This window comes from Suncus etruscus, chromosome 16 (assembly GCF_024139225.1).
Source record: "Suncus etruscus isolate mSunEtr1 chromosome 16, mSunEtr1.pri.cur, whole genome shotgun sequence".
NCBI classification, from domain to species: Eukaryota; Metazoa; Chordata; class Mammalia; order Eulipotyphla; family Soricidae; genus Suncus; species Suncus etruscus.
The window spans coordinates 79,663,028-79,679,973 of NC_064863.1; the positions used below are offsets into that span (position 1 = coordinate 79,663,028).

At 34.0% G+C, this 16,946-nt stretch overlaps 1 protein-coding gene across 1 annotated transcript in view; it reads left to right on the forward strand.

Annotated features, from left to right (window-relative positions):
* Positions 1–16,946, forward strand: part of CCSER1 (coiled-coil serine rich protein 1) — an 809,928-nt gene that overhangs the window by 225,805 nt on the left and 567,177 nt on the right. The gene's annotated exons all lie outside the window — the stretch shown is intronic.

Genomic DNA, 16,946 nt, shown 5'->3' on the forward strand with positions numbered 1-16,946 from the left:
TCATGTTTTTTAACACCAATAATACTTTCACTTTTCACTGTGAGTATATGGTGGACTCCCCTATGCTTGTCTAATCTATATTGTACATAATTCTTCCCTGTATTGTACATAATCTCTGTTATATATTATCCCTCTTTCCCCCACCTGTGCACCACCTCACAAAACCCTTTCTTTCCTCTTATCCCCTCAACCCTGATCCATTATCTCTCCCTATTTAACCCCCCTTTATCCTCAGTTCTTAACTCCTGAGGAACTGGAAACTTCTCCCTGCTCTAGCAATCCGTTACTCAACTCCCAAAGCAAAAGGACACTCTCTCAGGCCCCCATCTCTCACCGGGGTAAGAAGATGCAGCAACAGCATCTGCTGACTCATTCTATATGGCCCTTTTTCTCTCACCTTCGCTACTGTGGACTGTTGCTTGCTACTGTTTTGGGCTCCAGAAGAACTCCCAGCACTGGGACACTACCTTATCCCTGACTGCTACAAATCATTTGTCTCCACAGACCACAGAGCAGGATGAAAATGTGGCCTGGATTTTATCCTCCCTCAGACTCTCTCAAAAGACTTAAATGGGATATCTATCTATATATTTTTTTTATTTTTCTGTAGACATAATTATAGCTCTTAGCTTTTATCTCTATTATGTAGAGGTAGCCTCTCCCATCCCCCCCCCCTTTTTTATCTGCTTAGTAGGAAATTCTAGTAGAAAAGTCTTACTTGGGATTTGAGCTCAGATCAAAACCACGGCTTACAGACTTAATAGCTTGTTGGGTTTGTTTGTTTGTTTGTTTGTTTGTTTTTGTATTTTTGGGTTTTTTTTTTGGTTTTGGGGCCACACCCGTTTGACGCTCAGGGGTTACTCCTGGCTATGCACTCAGAAATCGCCCCTGGCTTGGGGGGGGGACATCCTACGCTAGCGCTTGCAAGGCAGACCCCTTACCTTTAGCGCCATCTTCCCAGCCCCTATAGCTTGTTATTTTTAACCCCAGATGCACCAGTAAAATAATATGGCCTTGTTACTTTTTGAATAGGCACACTAAAATGGTGAAATTTTTTGTATAGAAAGAAGTTCTTACCTAATAGGAATAAGAACTTATAAATTAGTGCAGAGGCACCTCCCCTCCTGAACATTAGTCATCCGGACTTGACTTAGGCCTCAATCAATCTGATATTGACTGTCCACCCTAAACCCCAGATCCCAACATTAGAACTGGAACAGTTTCCTGCACTAGCAGGAATCAAACTGTCCCTGGGGGAGTCCTAATACCACTTTGTCACAAACTTGCTCATGTTTCATATGACACCAACAACTCGATCGAGATGGTGAGATGATATCAGAAGAAGCTCCATCCTAGAATCTGTACAAAAAACTCGATCTCTAATTACAGAAGACTGACCACAACAACCACGACTGAGCAGAACTTTTCCTGGGACCATAAAGAAAGACTTTACCCTAGGATTTGTGCTAAAACCAAGACTTCTAATTGTAGAAGACTGACCCACTATCACTTATAGTCTGCAATATCTTTTATATAGACATACTCACAGGAGTAAGATGATAGCTCCTATGGTTTGAGTTTTTAGTTTTCAGTTGCTGAGCATTAGTATATATATTTCATGTGTTAGCCAATCATCTTTTGGTATACATTTTTTAAATTAGGTTGATGGTTTTAGTTTTTAGTTTATTCCCTTTTTTGTGGTAGTGAGTTCTATATATTTTGAATATTGATTAAATAAATGGAGTCCTACAATTTCCGATACCATGTTAAAGAGATATTTTTCATAATTTCTTATAACTATGACAGAAGAGATAATGCAAAGAGGCTGTATTTTTGTTACCAATAACTCTTTTCTTTGATTTATTATTTGTTTTTTTCTTATCTTAGGTGCCTTTGTAATTTGCTGATACTAACTGTACAATAATTATCCCTCATTATGTTACCTTCTTTAATCTTATGACTCAGAACCATTAAAAAACAATTATTTGGCCAGGAGCTAGTTTCAACTGGATTACTTCATGCTTCAGATAATTTAGACTTTCTTATAAAAAACAACAAAATTTAAGACACTATAAGTGATGTAATATCTCTTTCTTAAGACTGAGTAGTGGAAAGTCCAAGCCTTGAAATATTTCACAAATATAATGTTTAGCTAAGATGTCCAGTCACTTTCTAAACAATTTTATTTTTCTCTCCTTGAAACATTTTCCAGTATACAGGTTGGCTTTATCTCTTTTTTTTTCTTACTATTCCTAGCACAGTTCATCCAAACTAGGTATGTCTTATTAATCTTGAGATTCCCTCAGCTCAAGTGAAATCAATGTTTATTCTTTACTAAGCATCAGGATCTCATCTTGTTTTCTGATAATTTGGTTCTTGTTAGAGACAACATATTCCTGTCAACTGCAAGAATTTTTAGATACAAAGTCACTTCAAGTTTTGGAAATCCTGAAGTTGTCTATCAACAATCTTAAAAACCATTACTTATCTTAATGCACATGGATATTGCCTTAATTTACAGAAAAGAAAATTGAATCTTAGAGCAGTTAAAAAATTTGGCCAGAGGTCACATCTATAGTAAATGGCTTAGATAAAATGCCAATTCCTACTTAAAAATTATCCATACTTTTAACTACTATGCTGAAAAGAAAATCTCTGTTGTTTTTTCTTTCAACTGGCTTTATATAATTGAATATGGACAAAGATTGGAGAAGGGAAGAAAAATAAAATATAAAAGCAGTTAAAAGAGATAAAGATTACAGGTTGGAAAAAAGAAAAGGCTATAATAAAGCATGAAATATCCATTTTTCAGATTTAGCATTTATTGAGATCATAATCCTAAAATCATGCTTATCTTTTATTAACATACCTAATCATTTTGAGCTGTCTTTGTAATCCTGGAGTGAATATCATTTCAAATATTTACTGGTTGATTTTATATGTTACAAGAATTTCTTGTACTTTCAAAAATAAAAAAAAACACAAAAAATCCTGCTTGAAATAATAAGGACAAAATGCCATTGGAGATCTGTGCATAGAAGAGTAGGTCATGGTCACTGGCAATAAGAAAGGGGAAAAATTATCGGTATATATGGAGTTGAGTGTACAAAATAATTTAACTTAACCTACTTATTTTCAGTGAAGTAATTCCTTCCCTTCTTTTTTCCTGATATTTCTTTTTTGTTTGTTTGTTTGTTTTGTTTGTTTGTTTGTTTGTTTGTTTGTTTGTTTTTTGGGGCCACACCCATTTGATGCTCAGGGGTTACTCCTGGCTAAGCGCTCAGAAACTGCCCCTGGCTTGGGGGGACCATATGGGACGCCGGGGGATCGAACCACTGTCCTTCCTTGGCTAGCGCTTGCAAGGCAGACACCTTACCCCTAGTGCCACCTCACCGGCCCCCTGATATTGCTTTTATTCATCTAGCTATTGTTTCCTTTTTTCCTACAAAGAATCAACTTCTAGCTTCACCGTGGATTTGGCTAGCTTTGTACAAGTCGGCTAGCTTTGTGATATATTTTCAAACAATTTCTACCTGTCAGCTTGTTTTTCCCACTTTCATAGAAACACTTTTATCCCAGAGCAAAGTATTAGTGGCTATGGCCTCCTGGTTCTGTATTCAGACTTTGTTTTCTTTGGGGGGGGGGGGAGTGGTCATAAGCATTGGTTGCTCATGGGGCTGTTTCTGTTTGTACTGTATGCAGAGACAACTGTCAAACCCAGGCTTTCTTATCTCTCCAACTACAGAATTCAGATTTCTTATGTCTCTTAGTTTTTTTCAATTTTCAAACTTCTGTAAACTCTTAAAGTTTTTGTTTATATCAAAGTGTATTATTTTTTTTCCATTTAAAAAAGCAAAATATGTGATGATATATATTCACTTTAAGACATTGACTTATTTTAATGATTAATTATATGGTACAGTCATGAATTCTATAGGAATATTGCTAATCTAAGTGTCAAGATTTATTTATAAAGACTAATGAATAATGAATTTAATTGAAACTTTCTTACCACAAAACCTATATTCACATTATGTTTACAGAAAGATAAGTAATTGAAAATTATCTCTTTTTTGAAAAATGTCTTAAGGCATTGTTTATTAAGAAAGCATAAGAACTTTCTGAACTTTATATATTGTGGTAAATATACTGTAACTAACTTTCTTTGCCTCTCTTTCATTTCATAAAGATTTGGTGAAAACCTTCAGTAGAATACTGCATAATTTGGTGCTTAAACTCAGGTGTATGTTCAATAATTATTTCTAGGAGATAATTATCAAATATCTATGTAAAGAAATTAGATAAATTTCTATAACATATTATTTAATAAGTAAAATTTAAAGTTTTAGTTTTTAAAACAGAATAAGACTATTAAGATACCTGAAATTGATTCTTCTGTGAATTTGTATTATATAATAAGGTTATCAGCTACATAACTTAGCATATTTTTATAAAGGAAAGCAGCTTAGTGTTTAGCAACTGACTCTAAAATAGCTTTTTACTTACTCATATTTAAATTACCTGATAACTTGAGTTAGCCATTATAATTTTGTCCTAAAATTATGTAACATGTTATGTTTACATCCTTCTCAAAGGCTCTTTGAGGAAAAAGAATGCAGAAGCATCAATATATCTACAAAGATTAATTGTATTCATTACAATTAAATGGTTGTTAAAGTTTTGAATTTTTCTTATTGATTATTAAATTGTGAGGTGATATTTTTATTTTTTTAAGCTGGATGTTGACATTTTTATGAATAGCCAATATTTAAAATGAACTCGTTTCTAAGTTATGATCTTTGGGGTTCTTTTATTAGTATACAGTTAATCTTAAGACATAGGTTTTTCCACATATCAAAACAGTTATTCATATCTATTCTTACATTTTAGACTTCAACATGTTCAAAGATGATATTTTAAAGTAAAAACTATAAAGCATGTGTTTGAAGTGATTGGAGAAGTAGTACAGGGGTGCATGGCTTGCATTCAACTGATCCTTGTTTAATTTTTGTCATGGCCTGTCTCATTGAGTGATGTTACCATGGAGACATTAAATGAGTGCTTCAGGATGATACTGAAGCTTCTTGGAACCACAGGGCCTGGGCCCCACAGTATTGTCAGGGTTAAGCACTTTACCACTGATTTAGCCAAATATCCACAGAAGTGGCCTCCTCGTGTCCGGGGCAGAATTCGGAGCCCCCCACCGACCTCACCAACCCAATGTGTTTTAAGACAAGAAAAGTTATTAACTGATTCAAGAATTGTAGCATATTAAGCAACAACTTTTAAGGTGGGGATATACCATTTGCTTGCTCAGAAGTTATCTCTATGGAATCCTAAATCTATCTCCATGGTCTTTAACCTTATTATATATCTAAACTGTAGCCATCATAGCAACCTATTTATTCAGCATTTCCAATAAGATTGATAGGCTTTATTATGTTTATGTATATATTTCATAAGAAACGTTCTGTGAGTGGCTTAAGCTTTTTAACCCTCTTGTTTACATGATAAAATTGAAATTAAAGTTTTTAAATAGTTCAAAAATATATCTACTTAAATGGAAGCTTTATTTCAGACTGATTTCAAAACCTATACCTTTAGCAAATATGCTAGCATAATAAAGCTTTAATTATACAGTTGCCTGACTAATTCTATATCATCTGAATTAACTCAATGCAGACAGGACCTACATAAAATAAGATACTTACAATTAAGGGTGTTTTACTGCAATTTTCATGCTCTCTTAATATAAACAATAATGACACTTTATAATAGTATTTAGTTTTTGTTAAAATTAATTTTTATATATGTCGAATCATATTAAATCCTATATGAAATTTAAGGAGTCCATTTTCCTGTGTCTTTACAGGAAAGGAGTCTTTCTAACCAGTCTAGAGTGTGGCTTAGTAAATTGTGGATTTAAAAAGTATTTTGTACTTCATATATGAGGTACATCTGAATTTATGTAGTGTTACCATTTTTCAGTATAAACTTTATTTGAAGTGAATTATTTTTTTTCTTCTAATTTTTTTGTCGGGGGGTCAGTTATTCACAACAGTGCCCAGAGGTTACTCATGGCTCTTGCCTCAGGAATCACTCTCAGCTGTGCTCTAGGACTATATGGAATACCAGGGATTAAACCCAGGTCAGCCACATGTAAGGTAAGAGCCTTACCCACTGTGCTGTCTCTCAAAACCCAAAGTGAATAATTATTCAGATTTGAGGAGCCATTTCTGGGAAGATAAAATTGTGCAAATTTAATCTCAAAAATCATATTAAACACAATGTAAATATATAAATAATGTTGTCCTATGTCTCAGTCTTTCATTCTTTTCTCATAAACTCATCCCTAATTATTTTTATGTCATACATGGATTGATACCTTCCCATAATGCCTTCCCATTTTCTCTTTATCCCAAAACTTTCATCCTATATCTTTTCCTTTTCTGAGTCTCCAGTTCTCCTTTACAATTATAGGCAATGGCTTGTTAACTCTTATTTCCCAGGTCAAAGAGAAGAAAACTTTAAATAGATTCTTATCTTTGTCTTTTCTCACTCCTCCTGTAACTGTTTTGTCACTCAGCAAGTGCATGTTATCTTGGAAAAGCATAAATTTTATTTATTATTTTTTATTTACATATACTACCACCAGGATCAGTGCTTACCGAGGACTTCACTTTTTGATCTGTGGGTACAGTATAATTTCATAACTGAATATAGGGATTGCAAAAGAAGTGGGCAACATTAAAATGTTTCTGAACATGCAATAAGAAAAAATAACTTCAGAATCATCCATATAATGAATTTGAATTGTTTTCAGTAGTATTCAACATGCTTGTAAGGGGTGGTGAATGGGAAAGTTTTTAAAAGTATGAAACCAACTCGATGGATCTTTGTCCTGTTGGCACACTTTTCTTTCCTATTTTTGATTGCTCACATTTCCAACATGGACGTCAATTTTCCTTAAAAAAGTTGAATTGTAAGGTACAACAGTTAAGGCACTTGCTTTACATATGACTGACTGACTAGTTAATTTGCCGGCACCATAAAAGGTCCCCCAGACACAGCAACTAGTGATCACTGATTATTCAAGAATAATCCCCGATCACAGCTGGGTATGGCCCATTTTCCCAAAAATGAAAAAGATGCTGCTATTTAATGTTTAGCTTTATTTTAAATATACTTACATCTACATGGCACAGTTATGTACTTAATTATATGCTTACATACCTATATGTCTCAAATATCTGTGACATTTTATGGGACTTGTGAGTAAATATTATAATTATTTATATTAATAGACAACATGATTTATTATTTTGAATTATCTGAAACAACTTTTGAGTGGCAATAAATTTTCTGATTTGGTATCATGCATAAAACAAATGACATCAAGTTGTCCAGAAAATAAATATATACATATAAATCAAATTACTGTCCAGAATAAAATGAGTATTTTAATTTGATGTCATATTTATTTCATGCTTACTTAAAACCTCTGTCATTTATTTTTCTTTTAACATATATATATACATTTTTTTTATTTTATTGTGATCAAAGTGAATTATAAACCTTTCACAGTAACATTTAAGGTATATAGGTAAAATGAATCAGGGCCATTTCAACCATCAGTGTTGTCCTCCCTTTACCCCTGGTCTTACTGCATCCCTTACTTTTCTCCTTTGCCCCCTAGACTACTAGTGTAATAGGTCCCCTTTGTGTATAGCTTGTTGGAGATTGGGTACTAATTTTGTTGTTGTTGTTGTTTTTGGGTTTGGTGTTTAAGTCTAATCAATGTCTTTTACCACTCAGTGTTTATATGACTGTTGCTCTTGCTACCATCCATTTTTTCTCCTCAATTTATGAGGCAAGAACAAGATGATTCAAGTTCTGTGGTTCTGTTGGAAAAAGAAAAAAGAAAGAAAAAAAGAAAGCTGGGAGGAGTTTGTCTAGATGCTATCAATATCAATTTAAAAGAAGAAAGGGAAAAAAAAAAGAAAAGCATAACAAAAAACAAACAAAATATACAGTTTTCTAACTTGAAAACTGTGGAAACATTTTGGTACCTCATTTTAGTTACAAAATAACATTTAGTTATAAAAAGAAATTATAAAAAAAAAGGCCGTTCACCTGAAACCTGTTGAAGTATTCTTGCACATAAAATATAGCTAACGGAGTAACCCAAAGAATCTGGGGTCACAGAGTTACTAGAATTTTTCTGGGACTCTGTTATTGTGCTGTTCTCTATTATTTTGCCGTTCTATTTCCTTTGTCTCCAGTTCTATGTTAAAAACCACCTCATTATAGTTTAGTGGGTTTTTTTTTTCACTGCCTTCCCAGCATAGTTTCATATGTAAGAAGGAAAAAGATGCACTTTTTGAGTTTTATATATTAGGATACACTCTAAACATTACTCAAGACTTCTGATCATATTCCATTGGTCAAACTTCACTGCACAGAAGATTGGAAAAAATAATTCTTTGACTAATTAATAAATTTTGCCTTAAATCACATCAAGGTTATCACTAATAAGGTTTGTTTGCTAATGTTAGACAAAAAAAAGTCTATTTCAAACATATTTTTCATTATTTACAGAATGGAGTCTACTGTGATTATGGTTATTGTCAGATTTATTCCTTTTTTTACACCACTAAACACATTACATTATTCTGTTCTCTACATAATCACCATGTACAGGTTTTTTGCACATTACTCCACAAATACTTCTTAAATTTAGATTTAAATGAGTTAAGTTTATTTGCTTGATTTTATTAGCACCTTATTTTGGCAGATGCTAAAATTTGGATAAGTGTCTGGTGTCTTGTGTTGTCAACACTCATGCTTATATTTTTAAAACAAGAAAATGAACATACTCCATTTAGTACATTTAGCCAAGTTGCCTGCCTAAATGTAAATAAAATTGAGATATCAACAGACATTGAAATAAAGCAATGCAAACACTCTCAGCTGTGATTTATATTTAAAAAAAAACTAAAACTATTGTGAAAGGACCATTTTTTATCTGAACAAAGTTTTTCTTTAATTTTAATAATACTGAAACCATCGTGATTTACAAAGTCTTTTATAGTTGTGTTTCAGACAAACAATAAATCATGGCCAATCTCATTATTAGTGTTGACCTCTGTCCACCAATGTTCCCCAGGTCCTCTTTCACTCAGTTTATTTCCTTCACCTCTCTATACTCTAGTGCAAAAGGTATTCAAGACAACTACCATTAGACAATTGTGTTTCTTTGTACAGTTATTCTAAATTTCACATATAAGTGATATTCTATATTTATCCTACTACTTCTGGCTTACTTTATTTAATATAATATCTTCCAGTTCCAAATCACATCCTCATGATGCTTTTGACTGTTACTGGACATCTAGCATTGATTCCAAGGGCCAGAGAGATAGCACAGCGGTAAGGTGTTTGCCTTGCAAGCAAGCTGATCCAGGATGGATGGTGGTCCTAATCCCGGCATCCCATATGGTCCCCTGTGCCTGTCAGGAGCTATTTTTGAGCAGAGCCAAGAGTAACCCCTGAGCGCCGCCAGGTGTGACCCCCCCCCAAAAATAGATTGATTCCAAGTCTTAGCTATTGTACTCGGTGCTGCTATGAATAGCAGTGTGCATCCATCCTTTTGGATGAATGTTTTTCTGTCCTGGGGATAGATAGTGTAAAGAGGGTTTGCTGGGTTATATATCAGCTCAATTTTGCATTTTCTGAGAACCCTTTATGCTGGTTTCCATAGGGTTTGTTTGGACCAAGCAGCATTCCCACCATCAATGAAGAAGAGTTCCTTTCTTTCTTTTTTGTGTGTTTGTTTGTTTTGGGGCCATATTCAGTGATACTCAGGAGTTACTCCTGGCTCTATGCTCAGAAATAGGTCCTGGTTTGGGGGACGCTGGGGATTGAACCGAGGTCAGTCCTGGATCAGCCACATGCAAGGCAAATGTCCTACCATTGTGCTATCTCTCTGGCCCTAGGAGTTCATTTCTCTTATTTGTTTTTCTTATCTTCTCCTTATAACATGGATTTGTTTTACTTATTATTTCAGTCATTTCATCTGGTATCAGAAAAGAATGTCTTCTCTTGTTCATTACTTGACTTAAAGCTTTCAGTTAAAACATGTTTCTTATTTGGTTTTAGAAAAGTAATAGCTGACCCTCAGGTTTCTTAGTTTGGTACTGTTCAGGTTGCCTAGATTGTAATCTCCAGCAATTTTAGTTTTGACAGGAAGACACAGGTGAAAATCACTTCCCTTACGGGCCTGGAGAGATAGCACCGTGGCGTTTGCCTTGCAAGCAGCCGATCCAGGACCTTTCTGAGCAGACAGCCAGGAGTAACCCCTGAGCACTGCCGGGTGTGGCCCAAAAACAAAACAAAAAAAAAATTACTTTCCTTAAAATTCATTTTTTCTAACAGTGAGTTTCCTGGATGCATTGCTACTTTCCTCAGGTTCCTCCTTGGGTACCTTCACTAAAGGCAGCCTTATGTAAAAGTGCTGCCTTGAGATACTAAAATACACCACTTAGATTAGCTCCTGGAGACTCAAGGGCACAGTTTTTTGTCTTTCATGCCGCAACATGATTTACATGGCCAGTGAGACCAACAAGTGTGTTTCAGAATATTATTAACATTTTGCATGATCCTTGAATTGAATTTTATTTCATATATTCAATCGAAGTAAATGACATAAGTTATTTATAGATTCCCTATGCTTAGAGTTTGGCAGATGTTCTAAAATTTTACACATTTCTCTGAAATTCTAGGAGAAAAGAGACATTTCACTCTTTTACTATTCTACCAGGTTGGATTTTCCTGGCATGTGCTTCCACCTTATTCTTCGTTGTCAAAGAATCACCTTTCTCCAAGGACAAAGTGTGTCCTTCTAAGTAAGTTAGAATAGTCAACGAGAATAGGTTTAGATTCTATTCCTATTTATATAATAAAATAATGAGAAGAATCTAAAAGAAACTGTCTTCAGAGCTGTAGAGATAATACAGTGGGTAGAGAACTTGCCTTGCATGTGTGTGACCAAACTGGGTTGGATCCCTGGCACTGCATATGGTTCCCTAGCCCCACAAAAAGTGACCCCTAAGCATAGATTCTGAGCACAGTCAGATGGAGCAACAAAACAAACAAGAAACAAGAAAAGAGAAATTGTAGTCACACTGGGAATGCCATTATGTTTACTTGTAACTGTACTATTGTCTATAAATATAATTATAACCAATTATGTTGTTTATATGACTAGCAGAAGAACCAAAACGTGTTTTTGCCATATAAAAATGACAATTATTAATAATGCTGTGTTTATGGAACATGCTAACACTATGGCTCCATTGCTTAGCTCTCTTACATCAGTCACTGAGCATCAGCTTATCATAGTACTGCTGAAGTGAGAGCTGCTCGACAGATAGTATTAGACCTTATTTTACAAGAAATAAAATCTAGAAAACAAGCAAAAAAAAAAAACCCAATCATAATTTTCTTGTATAGCTTGTTTTGTTTTGGGTTGTTTGTTTGTTTGTTGCGAGGCTGCAGCCAGCAGTGCTCAGAAATTACTCTTGTCTCTGCTTTGGAATTACTCTTGTTGAATTCAGGGTCCTATATCGGACTGGGGATCAACCCTAGATCAGATACATGAAAAGCAAATACCCTAACTGATGTACTGTAATTCTAGACCCCTATCAGACCTGAATAATGTATTCAAAGTGTCCTTTTTGTTGGGTTTTGGTTTTGATTTTTGGGCCACACCCGGTGACGCTCATGGGTTACTCCTGGCTCTGCGCTCAGAAATCGCTCCTGGCTTGGTGACCATATGGAACATGGGATCCTAGGATCTGTCGTCCTAGGTCTGCCGCTTGCCAGGCAAACGCCCTACCACTGCACCTCCGCTCCAGCTCCCAAAGTGTTCTTTTTTTAAGTATTCATTCTAACTCTGCAACTTAGTGATGATTGAGCCCTTTAATAATGGATAAAGCAAACTTCATTTAATGCATGACAAATTTTTGAAGCTTTATTTTTCTTAATTAGAAAATTAGTCAACAATTCCTAGTCTGACTTTCTAAAAAGTCACTTATACATAGAACTTGAATTCATGATTTTCTGTCTGTGCATTTCATGCTGCCACTGAACTGTTTCCCTCTGATTATTCTGATCATCTTAATCATCTGACATGTATTTTATGTTTTTGTATTTGAGCCACACCCAGAGGTATTCAGGACTCATTCCTACTTCTGTGCTGAGGGTTTGTTTACTTTTGGTTATGACAAATTATTTCATAAAGACAATATCAATTTTCTTAATTTTATGAGGTATGTTACTATTCTTAGTTATTCTTTGGTGACTTTATTGTTCTCTTATTTTATCAAATGAAAGTGATATCAATATAACATTCTAGCATGTCTGCACAATTTTTTGTGAACTGCCTATCAAAGTTTCCTCTCAGTAAGGAATATAATTTTTAGTAATCTTTAACATTTTACTTTAACATTCTCCTATGTTTTTGGTGGCCCTTGACTCAGTATTTAAAAACAATTAAAAAGCCTGTGGGGGAGCCAGAGAGATAGCATGGAATAAGGCATTTGCCTTTCATGCAGAAGGATGGTGGTTCAAATCCGGGTATCCCATATGGTCCCCTGTGCCTGCCAGGGGCGATTTTTGAGCATAGAGCCAGGAGTAACCTCTGAGTACTGCCAGGTATGACCCAAAAAAACAAAAAAACAAAACAAAACAAAACAAAACAAAAGGCCTTTGGGAAACCTGTTTTTAACAAATTGCCTCCTGCTATAATCTTAGGTCTCCTTAAAAGATTCTAAGTCACTGCTAAAATCTACTATATTTATTAACAATAAATTTATCTGCATAATTTAAGTGGAGCTAAAGAAATTTTTTACCTAAAGCGCATCCTAATATTGCTCTAAATATTTCTCATCAACTTGTGATATGAGTATATTTTCCCCAAGGGTCATGCCAGAACTTTGGCAACTAAGAGAGACAACTAAAGACCTATTTAGGTCTAATTTGTTAGAATAGAGCACCCTGAATTTGAAGGAGCACATCCCCTTTTCTCATTACTCCTATTCATATATGCCCTCCTTAAACCCTACTTTTAATTTTTGATATTTACACTTAGCCAGTCACTCTGCTTTAGCCAGGATTGCAAAATCAACTAAAGCTGTTTCACTCTATTCTAAAATGGCTGCCTAGTGGAAGTAAAGGGAAAAAAACCTATCATAATAAGGTATATCTTAAACTCATTTTTGTATAAAAGCTGAATTACAGCATATAATTTTTTTTGAAAATAAACAATTTTACTTTATATTTAAAACTGTACAAACATCATTTGGAACAATCACCCTTTAAACTTTTAAAACTTCTCTGTTATTCACAGTTCATTTGAAAAATTATTTCTTTAAGGACCTGAAAGATAATGAGTTCAGTACATGCTTTGCCATGCTGGAGCACCAGGTTTGATTCTCAGCATTTCATGATACCCTGAACACTGCTATTCAAACACATATATAACACTACTATTCAAACACACATATAAATAAAAAGAAAAACCTTTCTTCAAACCCTCTTTGAAATTCTGATTGTATGTATTTCTGCTTCTTCATTCAAATAAATAGGACCTTATATGGAAATATTTTAACCAATATTACAGCATATAATTTAGATCTAGATATTTGAGATTACCCTAAGAAAATATTAGAGGTGATCTCTTTAAAGTTGAGTCTGATTTTGCTAAAATAAGGAAAGGTCATTCAAATCAGAAAAACATAATATAGCAAAATATTGAGATAATTATGACCCATCTGAAGCTATTTAATCAGTGCTCATTTGCTATATGTGAATTGCCATAAGAAGTGATAAGTCAGTTAATGAGTGAGGCGAAGTAATTGAAAGAATTTGAGCATAAAAAGGACTGCATTTATTGGGGCTGGAGAGATAGCATGGAGGTAAGGCGTTTGCCTTTCATGCAGAAGGTCATCAGTTCAAATCCCCGCGTCCCATATGGTCCCCCGAGACTGCCAGGAGCAATTTCTGAGCATGGAGCCAGGAGTATCCCCTGAGCACTGTCGGGTGTGACCCAAAAACCACACACCAAAAAACTAAAAAAAAGCAAAAAGTAATGCATTTATTAAATTTTAATAAATTAACTATTTATAATATAAATTGTTGTACTTTGGGTTATAGTATGCCAGATATATAAACAAATGTCTCAGTCTCATTTTCAAATACTGCCTATATTGAACATACTTAATGACTAACTCAAGTGGATAATTTACTTGAACTTTGCTGAATGTTTCGTGAACATAAAGTGTTTTATGTAAAAATATTTACAACCAAAATAAATCCAGATTGTCAGTATTTAGTATTAAGTAATACTAAGTGGATAAAAGTAAAATATCTGCATATTCAAATAGTAATTGATCTAGCTTACTTGAATATTACCTTTATATAGCAAATTATAAATAAAACTATGAAACAAACATAATGAATAATCTTGCTATTAAGGGAAAATGCCAAATGTTGTTGGAATTTATATTTATATGCACTGCTTTTAATGAGTTTATATTTTCTGAATCTCTATGCTCATACAGAAAGTAACAAAAACTCACAAAACTCCTTATAGATGAGGAAGTATAAAAAAGAATTAGGTCCAAGAACACTTATGTTTTGTTTACTACCTGAGATGAGATAAGAGTTTGAAGGGAGCCTTAGCAATTCATCACTAACTTAACACTCACTTCAATTTAAGATGAATTACCTATCAAATGTGATTATTCTACAGGACAAGGGAAATTCCTTCTAGCTGACAAGGTAATTGCAAATAGTTCCCTCACAGATGCTGTGTATCATTCAAATTTAAGAAAATGTATATGATAATCATTATATCATGTTGTTAATATCATAGTATTTGCTCACCTGTCTTCTGGACTGATTTTGTACAAGGACAGTTCTATCTAGATTCCTTTTGATTTTGTGTGTAATTAAAATTTAATTGTACTCGAGGTAACATGTCATTGTTCTTGTGGGTACTAAGTACTTGACGTATCTATCAATTATCTCTCTCTCTCTTTTTATTTTTATACTAGTTTGTAATAGTTTATGTGAGTATTTCATTTGTTTTTGGTGTACTCAGCTACCTCACCTCAACTACCAGATTGCCCAAGACCCTTACCTATATTACTTCCAGTCCACCTACTCCCACCTAATTTTATGTTCCAGTGCCCAGAGTTTGTTAACAGTTGATATCGTCTATATCTTATATTTTCAACTATATAGTATAGATGAAGAAGGTCTTCCAGTGCTTGTCCTTCTCCCTCTGGTTTATTTAGCTTAGCATGATTTCCTTCAGTGCAATTTAGGTTTCAGTAAGCTTCATGATTTTATCTTTCAGTTCCGCTATATAGAAACAAAACTGTTTCTCATTTTCGTTTATATACCGCACATTTGTGATGCATTTGTCTGTCACTGCATAATTGGGCTGTTTTCATATCCTGACTCTCTTACTAAATGCTGCAACAAATACATGTATCCATGTATCTCTTTGCTCTTTGTGTGTGTATTACAGGTTAGAAACCAAGAAGTGGAATTGCTAGGTCTTAAAAAAAGATCTCTTTTTAGGTTTTTGAGAAATTTCCATACTGTTTTCCAGAGAGGTTGAACCAGACAACTTTCCCAACAATAGGGAATGACAGTTCCTTTTATATCTACATCTTCACTAACATGGCTTATTTCTAAGATTTTTGATGTATGTTATTCTTACTGGTATGAAATGATACTTTATTGTTTTGATATGCATTTGCTTGATAATAAGGGACAATAAACACTTTTCTGTATGCACATTCACCATCTTCATGTCCTCTTTTTGAAACTTAATTTCCTTTCCCCATTCATGGATGAAGTCTTTGGTTTCCTGTTGATGAATTGTGTGAATACTTTACATACTTCAGATAGTAATTCTTTATTGGGTATATTGCGTACACATATTTTTCCTGTTAGTTTAATTGTATTTTAGCCCCGATTTCTCCTGCCACATAGAAACTTGAATGTAGTCTCATTTTTAACATTTTAATTTTTATTAACAGCCTGAGAATAAATATATATTTGAGGATCAGATACTAGATTATTCTATGTTTTCTTTATTAATTATATACATTCTGGTCCAATCTTGAATCTTAAATGCACTTCAAATTAATTTGCAATCTGCATTCTTCTCTTGGCATAAAGTTACCCAGTTTTTCCACAACATTTGTTGAAGAGGCTTTCTTTGCACCTAGCTCCTTTATTAAAACTTAAATATTCATAGTTCTGAGAATTGAATTATAAATTCCCAATTCTAATCCATTGGTCTGATCATCTCTCTTCTTCCCAAAACATTTTTATTTTGTTATTAGAGCTTTATATTATAATTTGATTTCCTGAAATGTGATAGAATCTTGAAGGCATCACATTTCTTGAATTTAAATTATATTACAAAGTTATAGTAAAACAAATTGCTAATGGAACATTACCAATAAGGCTTTGGATTTGGGGGGAATTTTGTGATTTTGTACAAATTGTACTAATGGATGTTCTCTGTCCTTGAAAAAGTCATTGTTAAATTATGTGAATAATACTGGATATGTATTAAAGTCTGGGTAGGATGTTAAGTTTGATATTAATTATTCTAGTCCATTTTTTTTTTTTACTTTATGGCTTCCTCTTCTACTTCTTTCAGAACTTTGTATAATTTCTTAAATTAACTTCTAGGTATTTGGTGGTTTTGAACACCCTTATATGAGGTAGTTTTTAAATTGTTCATGATTGACTTTCTTTCATAGATTGTACAACACCCTCATCAGTGCACTTTTCTAGCCACTAATGTCCCCAGTTTCCCTTGCACCCCACTCTTGCCTGCCTCTGGGTTTGACATTTGACTT